Genomic DNA, 15,121 nt, shown 5'->3' on the forward strand with positions numbered 1-15,121 from the left:
CAGAGAGCCAAGACTGTGCAGGGGACCCCAGGACTCACACCCCGCCCCCAGGAGACCAAGAGAAAGCAAAGGAATGCTACTTACACTCCACACATTTTGTTTACGAAAAATTCCCACCCTCCTCTCTAAACTAGCTAACTAACTAACAAGCCTAACTCTGATCCCAACCCCAGCCGTAAGCCTAACCCTAACCCCTGCCCTAACCCTACACTTACCCCTAACTACTACTCTATGTACAAAATAAATATATACTATATATATGCACGGGACCCAGGTGGCGCCGTGGTTAAACCACTGAGCCTAGGGCTTGCTGATCAGAAGGTCGGCGGTTCGAATCCCTGTGACGGGGTGAGCTCCCGTTGCTTGGTCCCAGCTCCTGCCAACCTAGCAGTTCGAAAGCACGTCAAAATGCAAGTAGATAAATAGGAACTGCTACAGTGGGAAGGTAAACGGCGTTTCCATGTGCTGCTCTGGTTTGCCAGAAGCGGCTTTGTCATGCTGGCCACATGACCTGGAAGCTGTACACCGGCTCCCTCGGCCAATAATGCGAGATGAGCGCGCAACCCCAGAGTCGGTCACGACTGGACCTAATGGTCAGGGGTCTCTTTACCTTTTTATATATATGCACAAAATGTGCAAATGTGCACAAAATAAAAATGTAAAATAAAAAATATGAAAATAAAGAACAAAAAATAAAATAAAAGGCAAAATAAAAGTGTTAAAATAAAAAGTAAAATAAAAAATAAAATAAAAAATAAATAAAAATCAAATAAAAGTAATAAATCAAATAAAAATCAAATGAACAATGAAATGAACACCTCTCCTTATCGTCTCCAACCACCACCAACTCCTCTCTCTCCTACTCAACTTGCCTCACTACTAACCCACAATGGCCACCTGCAAGTCAGTGGCTTTTAAGGGAGAAGCAAGAGATGTCACAAAGGAGGGCAGGTCCTTATCACCGTGGCAACCCCCCTACCTGGACTGGCTCCTCCTGAGAGGTGATGCTCCACTGTCAGAACTTGGAGGCACCTGCTGTTCCAGCTGGGCACCAGCTGGGCTGCATCTTCTCTTAGCAGATTCACATTGGCATTTCACATCCTTCTTCCTGCAGCCCCATTTCCAAAGGGAGACTATCCCCACATCCTTCAAGGCAGGCTAGGAGGGGTCTCCATACCGCAGGATTGGACCATCTTCTTTGCATGCAGATCTTCTGTCCTGGATGGCATCTGGGGGGGAATGCCCCCCCCCAATCCGAAACCCTGGAGAGCTGGCATGGATTTCCCCATCATGAGATGTAACTGAACAGTCAATCTAAAACAGATGGTTACAGGTAGGTAGCCGTGTTGGTCTGGATCGAAGTAAAATAAAAAAATTCCTTCAGTAGCACCTTAAAGACCAACTAAGTTTTTATTTTGGTATGAGCTTTCGTGTGCATGCACACTTCTTCAGATACAGTGAAATGGAAGTTTCCAGGCACTTATGTAGAGAAGGGGTGGGGAGGGGTGGGGATGGGGAGGGGGGATCACTCAGAAGGGTGGTGGAAATGGGTGATTGACTGACTGATAGCTGTTGATGACCGCAAACGACTGCAAATGGTTTTGCATGAAAAAGCAAGGGTTGAGATGGCTGAAGATCGCTTATCATGTATAATGAGATAAGAACCCGATATCTCTGTTCAAACCAGGTCCCTCCATGGTTTTGAGCTTGGTGATAAGTTGCAATTCAGCAACTTCTCTTTCCAGTCTATTTCTGAAATTCTTTTGTAGTAAGACAGCTACTTTGAGATCTTGTATAGAATGTCCTGGGAGATTGAAGTGTTCTCCTACTGGTTTTTCTGTCTTCTGGTTCCTGATGTCAGATTTATGTCCATTTATCCTTTGGCGTAGGGTTTGGCCTGTTTGTCCAATATAGAGAGCTGAAGGGCACTGTTGGCATTTGATGGCATACACAATGTTGCTCATCCTCTAACATTGCTCATCCTCTAACATTGTGTATGCCATCAAATGCCAACAGTGCCCTTCAGCTCTCTATATTGGACAAACAGGCCAAACCCTACGCCAAAGGATAAATGGACATAAATCTGACATCAGGAACCAGAAGACAGAAAAACCAGTAGGAGAACACTTCAATCTCCCAGGACATTCTATACAAGATCTCAAAGTAGCTGTCTTACTACAAAAGAATTTCAGAAATAGACTGGAAAGAGAAGTTGCTGAATTGCAACTTATCACCAAGCTCAAAACCATGGAGGGACCTGGTTTGAACAGAGATATCGGGTTCTTATCTCATTATACATGATAAGCGATCTTCAGCCATCTCAACCCTTGCTTTTTCATGCAAAACCATTTGCAGTCGTTTGCGGTCATCAACAGCTATCAGTCAGTCAATCACCCATTTCCACCACCCTTCTGAGTGATCCCCCCTCCCCATCCCCACCCCTCCCCACCCCTTCTCTACATAAGTGCCTGGAAACTTCCATTTCACTGTATCTGAAGAAGTGTGCATGCACACGAAAGCTCATACCAAAATAAAAACTTAGTTGGTCTTTAAGGTGCTACTGAAGGAATTTTTTTATAAAACAGATGGGGCAGGGGAGAGAAAATGCCTCTACATTATAGTAATGCCAGAAACATCTGACTGGCTGCTCAGAGATCATGGGCGCATGGGAAGCTGCCTTTTACTTAACTGGTAACCATAAGTCCTGTCTCTGTTTCTAACTCTACTTTTCCTTGTATATCTAAGTTTTTTTTACCATGAGTTTTGTTTTTCATTGATTTGGAATCCTGTTAGTTGTCCAAATTCCTTTGTTTTCCCCCATTGTTGCTAGAACACTCTTTAGTGGGTTTTCTGTTGTAATTATTAGGTCGTCAGCAAAGGCTCTAACCTTATATGCCCTTTGCCCAAGTTTTATTCCTTCTATCCTAGGGTCTTCTCTTATTGTTTTCAAATATACTTCTAAAACTGTGAAAAAGAGGAGAGGAGAGGTGCCTTTAATTTTCAATCGTTATCATGTTTTCTCAGTTTTGGGCTACAATTTGCCAGGGAGATCTTGCTCCATTCCCATTCATTTGATTTGGGATTTTCTTTGTTCTGTTGTCAAAATTGGGCATTTCATTTCAAGTTAGAGCACCAAGGGAAAGAAATAAAAACCAAGGCTTACAGAACATGGTGTATGGTTTTATGTTTTTACATTGTTGTAAATATATATTTATAAATGAATAAATAAAGAAGTCATAAAGGCTGAGGGGGATGTGGATATGGAAAGGGATGAGGTTTGCAATTGGACTGGACAAATGGTTCCTATAACAAAATATTGCAGCATGGAGTGCTCCTCTGCCAGCCAGCCAGCCATTCTCTCGTTCACAATCATCCATTCTATTCCACCTGCCCGATTTTCAACTTCGAGGATGCAGTGGATTAAATCTGGGAGCTTCTGCAGGCTAAGGTAAAGGTAAAGGGACCCCTGACCGTTAGGTCCAGTCGTGGACGACTCTGGGGTCGCGGCGCTCATCTCGCTTTATTGGCCGAGGGAGCCAGCGTACAGTTTCCGGGTAATGTGGCCAGCATGACTAAGCCACTTCTGGCGAACCAGAGCAGCGAATGGTGTCAGGAGTATGGGCAGGAGTCAGGCTCTGGGGCCTGTAGTGCTTTGCAGGACTGGGGCCTGCCCCAGCTTGTGCTGGAGAAGCAAGGCGTGGCCACACAGGTGAAGACCTCAGCTTGTGCTGGAGAGGCAAGGAGTGGTCACTCAGGTGAGGCCACTTGATACCTCACTGCACCTGGTGGCAGGAGCTGGGAGGGATAAAAGCCCAGCATTTCCCTCCAGCTCTTGGCCACAGCAACGCTTTACCTGCCTGGTTGCATCTGGCCTCCTGCTCCTTGGACCCTTGCCTTGCCGACGCCTTGATTCTTGCTCCATGGACCCTTGCTTTGCCGACGTCTTGATCCTTGCTCCGTGGACCCTTGCCTTGCCGACGTTGTGATCCTTGCTCCGTGGACCTTCGCCTTGCTTCTTGTTCCTTGGGCTTTCGTCTCGCTTCTTGTTCCTTGAGCCTTCGCCTTGCTTCTTGCTCCTTGGACCTTCGTCTCTGCCTTGCTCCTTGACCCTGCAACTGCCTGCGGCTGGACCCTCAGCCCTGCACCTGTTCCTGCTTCTACCCCACCATCTTGCCTCTGGTCCTGACGCCCGCCGACCGGACCGTGACAAATGGTCAAATGGTAACGTTTTTTTACCTTCCCACCGGAGTGGTACCTATTTATCTACTTGCACTTTGACATGCTTTTGAACTGCTAGGTTGGCAGGAGCTGGGGCCAAGCAACGGGAGCTCACCCTGTTGCAGGGATTCGACCGCCAACCTTCTGATCGGCAAGCCCTAGGCTCTGTGGTTTAACCCACTAGGCAGTGGATAAGTTTTTTCTGCCTCTCCATGCTAAAACTTGTGGGCATCCAGTGAATCTGAATGTTGGAAGATTCAGGGCAGCTAAAAGAAAGCACTTCCTCATGCAGCAGCTAGTTACTACCAATTTTGAAAGATTGGACAAATTCATGGAGGAGAGGGGTATTACTGCCACAGTGGGAGGCAGCAATGCTTCTGAGTATGTACCAGTTTGCTGGAAAGCAGAGGAGGGGAGAAGGCTCTTGCGCTCGAATGCTGCTTCACGGTTTCCCACAGGCACCTGGCTGGCTGCTGTGAGCAGGGGCAGACCTTGGCGCCTCGAATTTCATTGGTGCCCTGGAGTACCCCTCCCCCAAAAAATATTGCAAGCAAACCAGTCACACTCCCCTAGATCTGCTGTGAGAAAAGGATGCTTGGCTAGACGGGCCATTGGCCTGAACCAGAAGGCTCTCCTTACATCCTTATGTTTATCCAGGTACCCCTCGAAAACTTGCAAAACATAGGGGCAGTGATTTACCAGGGGCAGGAATAGAAGTAAAACAAAAATCAAACAAAGCAATTCTGGGCAAAAAGGGGAAAGCTGCAGTTTATGATCTCTTATTTTCAGGCCAAGCCAAATCCTGCTCCCTCCCCGCAAGGCTAAATTCCACCCCACCCCCCTTTCAGGATACCACGCAGAAGACTGTGCTATGGGTCATGCCCTTTGATCTTAAGTCTGGGGGTCTTTTGTGTAGTGGATGTTTGTGTAACTGGGAAGAAGCCCCTGTTTCCCCAGGGAGTCTTGTCATCCTGGGAAGTGAGAATCCAGACACCTGAGCCGAGGCTGAGCTCTGCAGCAAGGGGGAAAGATCATTTACACTCATAAACAGCTAATCATCGCCACCACCACCCCCTACAAAAGTTGAGTTTAGGGTCATTTCCCATGAGAGACCCAGCCCAGGAAGGCCATTTGAAATATGCTTCCACCCTTGAGTTGTTCAAGCCATGACTGTACTACTCTGCCTGGGTCGTGAGCATGTTTTAAAGAGGACATTGACAAACTGGGACAGAAGATGACAGCCAAAATGGCAGGTGGTCTGGGAACCAAGTCCTGTGGAGACAGTTGAAAGAATTGGGTCAGATTAAATTTTTTAAAGCTGATTTTCCAGTTGTGCAAATTCCCCATCAGACACATAAAAAAACAAAAACAGAGTGTGCTTTGCTCCTTGTTTACCCCTTGCCCAAAATCAGTAGCAACTTCTCCCTAGTAGTCAGTAGTTTGTATTGACTGTACAGTGATGGTTCATTGATGAACCTGCCTTGGTTCAGTAACCAGCAGTACTCAAAAGGAATACTCAAAGAGAGTATACTGAGAGTACATTGGGAGCCAGTGTGGTGTAGTGGTTAGAGCAGGGGTTGGCAAGGTTTACCTCGCCTGGGCCGGTTCACTCCAGTGGAGATCCCTCCATAGGCCAGATTCCATACGCCCATGAACACACGCCCCCGGGATTTCCGGTGTCTGCTTCTGCTCAGATGTGATTTCCAGCGCCACAGAAGTGAGTCCCCGCGCCACGCCGCACCGGTTTAGCACAGTGGGCAGGGGCTCAGCGAGTGGGCGGCTCGGTTCAGGGGCATCTTGTGGGGTGGTAAAATGACCCCTGTGGGCACATGGGCCTTAGGTTGCCTACTCCTGGGTTAGAGTGTCGGACTAAGACCTGGGAAGATGAGGGTTCAAATTCCCACTCAGCCATAAAGCTCACATTGGGCTGTTCATTGCTTCTCAGCCTTAACTACCTTTCAGGGTCATTGAGCTCCTTGGGAGAACAAGGTGGGATATAAAGGAAACAAAATGAATAAATGAATAATACTGTAATGGTTTTTGCAAAGATGTGACAAAACTTTACCTGCCCAAAGTTAACGGTGAGGAAGAAGGGGCTAGTTGACCCCCTTATATCCCTTCAGATTCTGTGATTAGCCATATCCACTCCACACAGTTTAACCACTGTTCTACTATTTTAAACAGTCATGCCTCCCCACCCCCCGCAAGAATCCTGGGAGCTGTAGTTTGTTAAGTGTGCTGAGACTTGTTGGGAAACCCTTATTCCCCTCACAGAGCCACAGTTCTCAAACTGATTTTAAAGTCTACCCTTCTCCCCAGGGAATTCTGTGAATTATTTTATTTAAAATGCATCCCTGGGTTATTTGTGGGGCATAGGAGTTCGTTCTCCCCCCAAAAAAATAGTCTGCCCCCCCACAAGGTCTGAGGGATAGTAGAACTGGCCCCCTGCTGAAGAAGTTTGCTGACCCCTGCCCTAGTCTGCCTTGCAAGCCATCAAAGCCACTGGCCATTCTTACAATTAGAGGCAGCAAATCTCATCAATTCATTACCAGCTCTGCTTAGAGATGCTGAGAATCGAACCTGGAACCTTTTGCATGCAAACAGATCCTCTGCTGCTGAACTATAGCCCTCCCCCCACTCTTTGGCCCCATGCTTTGGTTAGAGGACCAAGGGCACGCACGCACGCACGCACACGCACACAGAGAGAGAGAGAGAGAGAGAGAGAGAGGTTGTATTATTATCTGCTCCTTGTAAGCTGCCTTGAAAATCATGAGAGCAAAAGGCAGTATATAAACCAGGGGGATAAACTGTACGTGAAAACACATCAACCTGACGCCCCTTTCCTGTGGGTGCAGTCCAGATGGGAAAGGAAGGAGCTGGAGAGAAGGAGAAGATGCGTGCAAATGCTTCCCTCTCTGCGTGTTGGGGAGGTGCATTGGCTGAACTAGATTTCTAATGAAAATTAGATGAAATTCTAATGAAAAAGCCCCAAACCAGGGATGGAGGACCATGGCCCTTGAGATGCTGTTGGATCGCAACTCTGTCATAGGGAAAGAACTGTAGCTCAATGGTACAGCATCTCCAGGGAGAGTTGAAAATCATATAGAACTGGGTGGGCCAATAGTCCTTCTCTGTATAAGACGGCTTCCTATGTTCCTTTCATGCCTGATCATTGACTGTTCTGGCTGGGGCTGATGGGAGTTGGCATCCAACATTATCTAGAGCAGTCCAAGAGATTGCGATCTACTCCCACTATAAAAAAAAGTGGTGGTGATCTACCCACTGGATTGACCAAAGTTGTTGACCTTTTTGGGGGGTGGGAGGGAGGGATCTACCATGGACACCCCACAATCTACCAGTAGATCACTATCTGTTTGACATCCCTGATCTAGAGAGCCACTGTTCCCTGACCCAAACATTTCTGTTGTGTTCTCTGCTGGTGTATGGGCTGAATTTATGACTTACCACCTTGCAACCCTCAGATTTTGAGAGTCCATGAGTGTGTGTGTGTGTGTGTAGCAAGTAACATCTGTGGCTGGATAAAGGATGAACATTATAGGACCGATCAACTGTAGATCCCAGCTCTCATCTCAGATCTGTGCTGGCCCCAAAATTGGAGGGGGGGGGATTAAAAGGAGCAAGCCTTGTGAGAAGGAAGGTGCTGTTTTGCCACTGCCTCCCCAAAAATCCACCATGTTTTTCAAGGCTGATTAGCTCCAATCCACATCAGCCTTTGCAGATAAACAAAGCGTGTCTGGTTCTCACCCCTGAGGCCTGCCTGTCAGCACAAAAGAGGGGGAAGCATTGCTGCATATTCAGATAGCGGTTTCACACTGTGAGCCTCTAGCAATTAAGGAGTGGCTAGAGGTTCATTTGCAAGAGCTGTTACCCAAAATGACTTCCCAGAAAGGAATGAACCCACTATTCCCCCTCCCACCCCCCAAAATCCAGGAATCATCTACCACAAGCAAAGAGATTCAATGGGGGGGGGGTTGTGGCTTCCTCATAAAAAGGAAGAAGATTCAATGGATTCACCAACATCTTCATAGGTAATACAGATAGATGTTGGAGGTGCGATTTATTTTTCTTTGTGGTCCAAAATAGTCACCCACATTTATTTTGTATCAGAGAAATCCTTGGTATTTGCAGATGCCCATGCACTTTTAAATTATATGCTTGTGGTATGGGGGACCAACAGCAGGACGACCAAAGTGGCTTTTGCAAGCTCTTATGGTTTCCATGAGACCTCTGAATCAAACCTGGAAGGAAAAACACCCACCATCCATTTTGCAATGGTTCCAGGACCTCACTGCCCTTTGCTGCTGCTGAACGTACAGTGGTACCTCGAGTTACAAACGTCTCAGGTTACAAACTCCACTAACCCAGAAGAGTTACCTTGAGTTGAGAACTTTGCCCCAGGATGAGAACGGAAATCGTGTGCCGGCGGCGCAGTGGCAACAAGAGGCCCCATTAGCGAAACCACATGTCTAGTTAAGAACAGTTTCAGATTAAGAACGGACCTCTGGAACGAATTAAGTTTGTAACTAGAGGTACCACTGTATTTTGTTTCAGTTTCATTCAGATATCTATCAAGACATTTGGATGGCAAATTTTACTTACACGTTTAGGATGAGATGGATGATTAGATGGTCACTGCATTTTCTATGTTTCCTTTTCCTATTTTTTTGACTTGCTTCTCCCCTTTCTATAAATATATATGTCCATTTGTTACCAATCTATGCGCTCCGTAAGTACTTGACCAATCGCTTTGAAATTTTGACACAACGCTGCATTCGAATACTGGAGGGTTTTCATATACCTAGATTACATAGATGTCTCACTTGTGACCTTCTTTTTTTAATAGAAAAACCTTGTATTACCATCTGCTAGATGTCAAAGCAGCACAGCTGAGGATGTCTCAGCTGCTGCCATTGGCTACAGACTATCTGTGACATCACAATAACATGGCATTGCCCAGCCAGCACTGCTGAGGATGCTGCATCATAAACTCTGGCCTCAGCTGCTGCCATTGGCTGAAGACTATCTGTGACATCACAAAAAACCATGGCAACCTACTGACTATATATGTGCGAGCACACAGAGGCTTCTGTGTGTGGCTGTCCAGCAGGCGGGGAGGACGGGGGCTGAATCCTATCCCTTCGCCCACCTGGACCTGCCGTGGGGAAGATGCACATGGGGTATGCAAGAGGGAGAGAGAGGGGGGTTGGGGTGGTGAATGTCATCACGTGGGAGGATTATAACGTCATGCAGCGGGGGGGGGGCAGAGAGAGGGGTGTCGTGACATCATGCGGCAGGTCCTATGCATCCTAGGGTCAGGAAGGGCCCATATGTTCCCCTTTCTCTTCAGGGTAGAGGTGTTAGTGGACACATGCCCACTCCAGCTGGCTTCAAGCAGCTATGCTGGTGGTGCACAACATGAAGCCACCAGTCTTATGGGAAGCAGGGATGGGCAGACTTCCGCTGCTATCCTTATTCTGCCCATAGCCTTATGTTTGTGGCCAACATCCATGGATCATGTAGGGAAACAGATTTTGGCTAAAGGTTAGGAGAGCAAGATCCCAGTGGTAACGCCCCTAAACATTTTGTGAATCTTTCTACTTCTGTCCATTTACTGTATTTTTCCTGATTTGAACTATAAAATGGTGATTTTCTTGAGTCAAAATGAGAGTACCCCTAAACATTTTTAAAGAAAACCCCTCACTAGTGATGGCTTTAAAAAAGAAGTTGCAGATGTACCACACAGCAGGCATTGTTTTCAGAGGAAACTGGAAGCAGAATCAGAAAACAATGGCATGGAAGAAATATACATTTGTTTTTCCAGTGCAATTTGAATTCTGCTGGTCCCTCACCAGAGAAATTCAGAAAAAATAAAGAAATATTCAAAATATTTAGAAGGGACTAGCACATCTAAACGTTCAATCTGCATTTCTCTGTGGGAGGAAAATAAGGGTTGTTAGATCAGATCATTAGAGAGATATCCAACCCAGCCCACTTTATGCTTCTCCTATTTCTGCATTCTCATGTATTAACATCCTGAATCCAGAGGAAGCCATTTTTTAAAATTAGCAGTACACTTAGGATTTGGCTATGGTGCCCTGAGGTGGTGTGATCCTCATCCACTTCATCAATAATGAGCCTAAATCTTACACACCCAGACAAAGCAGATTATTTTGAGGATTAAGGGGCAAAGGCCTGGCTAGCTTTGATGCAAATGTTCCCAAACTGCACTGAACCTTTAGCATGTAGGAACATATTTGAAGTGCTGATGATCTGATGAGAGACATTTGCATGCAAATGCACGCAAGTGCCATTACTCTCACTCTGAAGCAGGGATGTGCTAAGCCAAGGCTACTAACCAAGCTACACACCTGCTTTCAAGTGCATTTTTCGGAGCTTTGTGCCCCCTGCCAGGGAAATAGATGTCTGCTGAGTTGGACTCCATTGAGCACCAGTTAGCATCTTCCTTTCCCTAGAGGCCTTTTTAGCACTGCTGATTTTTTCATAAATCGCTGTCACACCTCTTTGAATGCCCTTTGGGCATGTGAAATGTGGGTCATCAAAATTTTCTGGTGAACAGGAATCCATTGGTAGCATAGCATTGCACTGATATGAGGCTGTGTGGTGAATTCAGAGGAAAGCTGATTGACCCAGATTTTCTTTTGTTTGGATAAATGAGAAGTTAATATTCTTCAGAGGAGCCTGAGCTTTGCATGATTTCCTAAACTTTGTATGGGTTTTATCTTTGCCTTAATTATTTAGTCAATGATTTGAGGCTTTTCTTCTTTCTTTCTTTCTTTCTTTCTTTCTTTCTTTCTTTCTTTCTTTCTTTCTTTCTTTCTTTCTTTCTTTCTTTCTTTCTTTCTTTCGCTTTTGACTTTAATGTTCCTTATCCCATTATTATATCACCTATGCTTTCTTTCTTGCGTAATCATTTTGAAATTAGCCCTTCAGCCCGGACACTGAGATCCAGCACTGGGGGCCTTCTGGCGGTTCCCTCATTGCGAGAAGTGAGGTTACAGGGAAGCAGACAGAGGGCCTTCTCGGTAGTGGCACCCGCCCTGTGGAACGCCCTCCCAGCAGATGTCAAGGCAAAAAGTAACTACTGTATTCTACTTTCAGAAGACATCTGAAGGCGGCCCTGTTTAGGGAAGTTTTTAAATGTTTGATGCTGTACTGTTTTTAATATTCGGTTGGAAGCCGCCCAGAGTGGCTGGGGAAACCCAGCCAGATGGGCGGGGTATAAATAATAAATTATTATTATTATTACTCTGCGGACCTGTCTGGAACTGATTAATCCACTTTCCATTACTTTCAATGGGAAAGTTCGCTTCAGGTTAAGTACAGACTTCCGGAACCAATTGTGTTTGTAATCCAAGGTACCACTGTATTTAAATCATCTATTATCCATCCATTGTAAAATTACAAGTGCTTTTAAAACCCTGCTAATGTATTAACCTGTTTACAATGCTTCTGTATATATGCAATAAACATCTTCCATTCTTCCTTAAATTCATTGTCATCTCTGCCTCTTGATTTCATTGTCAGTTTTGCCATTTCAGCATATTCCATTAATTTAACTTGCCAATCTTCTTTAGGAGCCAGCCAGTGTTGACAATCATGAGCTAGAAGGAACACTGGTTTGCCTTGATCATGTCTTCCTTTAATACCTTGACTGGAACCAAACATTCATCAAGAAGACAGGAAGCTTCCCAGCTGATAAAACCTCTTCATCCAGGTGGAAACCAAAAAGCAGAAAACCATTTGTGAGAATGAAATGGGGAGAGAGACGAACCACATACATCCCCCTTGGATGAAAGGGGAGATATAAGTGGAGCAAATAAAACAAACCTGAGCACATGCTCAGCGCATGAATTGGTTTTCCGAAGGTTGCACACAAATCTTGAATGAGCTGCTTATAAATGATGCTTAATATACTGCTATGTAATTCTGCAGACTGAATGTTTGCTTTGGATGCAGAGGAGAGGCTGTCACAGGGGGGAGCGTGGGGGCAGCTTCTACCGATTCTGTTATTAATTATGGCATTTTGAGATAATTGTATTTTGAAAATCACTTTTATCCACAATTTTTTATGTTTAAGAGAATTTTTGTTTTCCTGTTGATTAAATTCTGCTTTAAATGTGGATTTCACATCTGACCATTATCTGGAATCTTTTATTTTGATATTATGTAATGCTTTATTTGATGCTTTAATTTAGGTCGTAAACTGCTTTGAGGTATTTTTCTTCTTCTAAAAAATATAAAGCAGAGTCAAAATGATATATATAAAATCTATTCCTGTTTCTCACCAACCTTGTTGATTGCAGCAGCCCCATTTACAAGGGGCAGGCTTTGTGTTGGTGCCATTGTTAAAACATAGGGAGCTGGGAACCTTTGCAAATCATCCTAGAGATCTACCAGTGGATTGCCTGATCTGCCTTCTGATCTCCCAATTTAGCATACCAACTGGAGCCTTGCATATCTTGGTGTGTGTCTCCCTTCCTCATCATCTTAACCCCTTATATTAAGGTTACCAGACGTCCCTGTTTCCCGGGAACAGTCCCTGGATTTACAAATCAGTCCCCATACAAAATCCATTGAAGCTGAAATGTGTCCCCGGATTCATTGAAAAAATTATGGTAACCTTACCTTATATCCCTGCCAGATCACTTTGGGGGAATCTCTTTGGGTGATCCCCATGGCTCAGGTGCACAGGTTGTAACTACTAGAAACTGTGTTCAATGTTGTGGGCCCAAGCCTGTGGAACTTCCTCCCACTTGAACCAAGGCAGGCACCCTCCTTGATGAACTTCCTATTGCATCTTGCATTTTAAGGTAGCATTGCTTAGAAATATTAATGAAGTTCTAACAGTGGAGAAGGGTCCATGTGGGTGAATGGAGCCCTGCCCCACCCAAACTCAGTCTGCCCTCAGCCAGTGCTCACCTGCCTGCCTTACAAGTCCAATGAGTGGAGGGTTGCCTTCCTTCTCCTTTGCCTCAGGGTTGCCCTTGTAGACTTCAGCAGGGAGGGGCTCAAAAATAGAAAAACAGTGGTGCCTCAACTTATGAATTTAATCCGTTCCGAAGGTACCTTCGTAGGTCGAAAAATACGTAAGTCAAAAAGCGCCATTGGAAACGCGATTTCCCATAGGAATGCATTGGAAACGGAAAAATTCGTAAGTTGAAGCAACCCCATCTAAAAATTCGTAAGTCGAAAAAACCCTATCTAATACCGCTGTGGTTTCCGTTCGGATGTCGAGAAATTCGTAAGCGTGTGGTCATTTGCCCCATTCGAAAGTCAAAAAATTCGGTTGTCGAGTCGTTCGTAAGTCGAGGTACCACTGTAGTAGGTTCTACTTGCATTAGTTCCACTTCTCATTAGCTTTGGCTCCCCCTGCTGTTGGCCTCCCTGCTTTCTGCCCTACCAGACCCAATGGGCACCAGTCACCACTGATATAACACATGATTTATACTAAGACGCCCCTGGGTGTGTGCATCTGCCTCCTGAGGCTATTGTCTCACTGTCTAATGCTACACTGGCTCTGTATTTCTGGCTTCTGTACTGAGCGTTGCCGAAGGTTTCTTGGGTAGCCCGCAAACTCCTGGGATAGCTCAGTCGGTAGAGCGTGAGACTCTGAATCTCTGGGTCACGGGTTCAAACCCCACGTTGGGCAAAAGCAGTGTCCGAAACTCCCATTGTTGTAGGTGCATTTTGGGACAAAGAATTTCATTAGTGCAAGCAGTTTCTGAGCTCTGAGCACAGTACTGCGCCAAAGATTACAGATTAAGACTGCAGTGGAAGGAAAGGAGGACCGTTTTCTGTCTCCCCACTTCCAGCTACTCTCTGAAGACTGAAGAGACCCTCTTAAGAATATTAGGGGGGGGGGCAGAGGAAGGACTAGCAGGGGTGTCAAACTCAAATCCATCGGGGGCCGCATCAGCAGTTTGGTCACCCTCAAAGGGCCGGTTGTATCTGTAGGACGATGTGTCCACTCTTTATTCTCATAAATTATTGTCACTGCATTCAATTATTACTGTTTTTTGTAATAATGTAAGTAATAACTAGCTCTGAAAGCAGAAACATAGTCAGAATAATGGCAAGTCGATATTCAAATGTACAATTATTGTACAATTTATTGAAAAATGATTTTTGGTAACTGCACTGGGTGGTGGAGGCTCGCTAGGGTTTCATGCAGGACCTTTGCAGAGCTACTGGTACCTGGAGGTGCTGGGGTCCTTCTGCATGCAGGACAGATGTTCTGCCAGTGAGCCACCACCCTTCACCAAAGGGACTGGCTGAGGTTGACTCACTGGAGCTGCTCTCCTGGTTCCAGGGTTTAAGGGCTAGAAGTATAAAGCAGCATCCTATGTTTCTGAGGAGAGGGAAAGGGAGGGGAGGGGAGGGGAGGAAGGAAGAAAGGAAGGAAGGAAGGAAGGAAGAAAAGAGGGAGTGGGAGGGAGAGAGGAAGGAAGGAAGGAAAGAGGGGAGAGAAAGAAGAGTAGGAAATAAGGAAGAGAATAAAGAAGGAAAGAAAGAGGGAGAGAAGACAGAAAGGGAGAAAGAAGGAAGGAAGTAGAGGGAAAGAAAGAATAAGAATGAGGGAGAGGAAGAAAGTTGGGAAGGAAAGAAGGAATAAAGAAGGAAAGAAAAAGAAAGAGGGAGAGAAGACAGAGATAAGGAAGGAAGGAAGGAGAGGGAAAGAAAGAATAAGAACGAGAGAGAGGAAGAAAGAAAGGAAGGGGGGGGGGTCGCCGCCTTGATTCAGCGCCAGAAAAGAGCGCGAAGGGACCCAGGGGCAAAATGCATTTCCCCAGCCCCAGCTGTTTGTCGGCGCTTTGTTGGCGCGGCGCTTCAGCAGCAAGGTCCCACTGCTGGGTCCTGCTGG

Source organism: Zootoca vivipara, chromosome 14 (assembly GCF_965207765.1).
Source record: "Zootoca vivipara chromosome 14, rZooViv2.hap1.1, whole genome shotgun sequence".
NCBI lineage: Eukaryota > Metazoa > Chordata > Lepidosauria > Squamata > Lacertidae > Zootoca > Zootoca vivipara.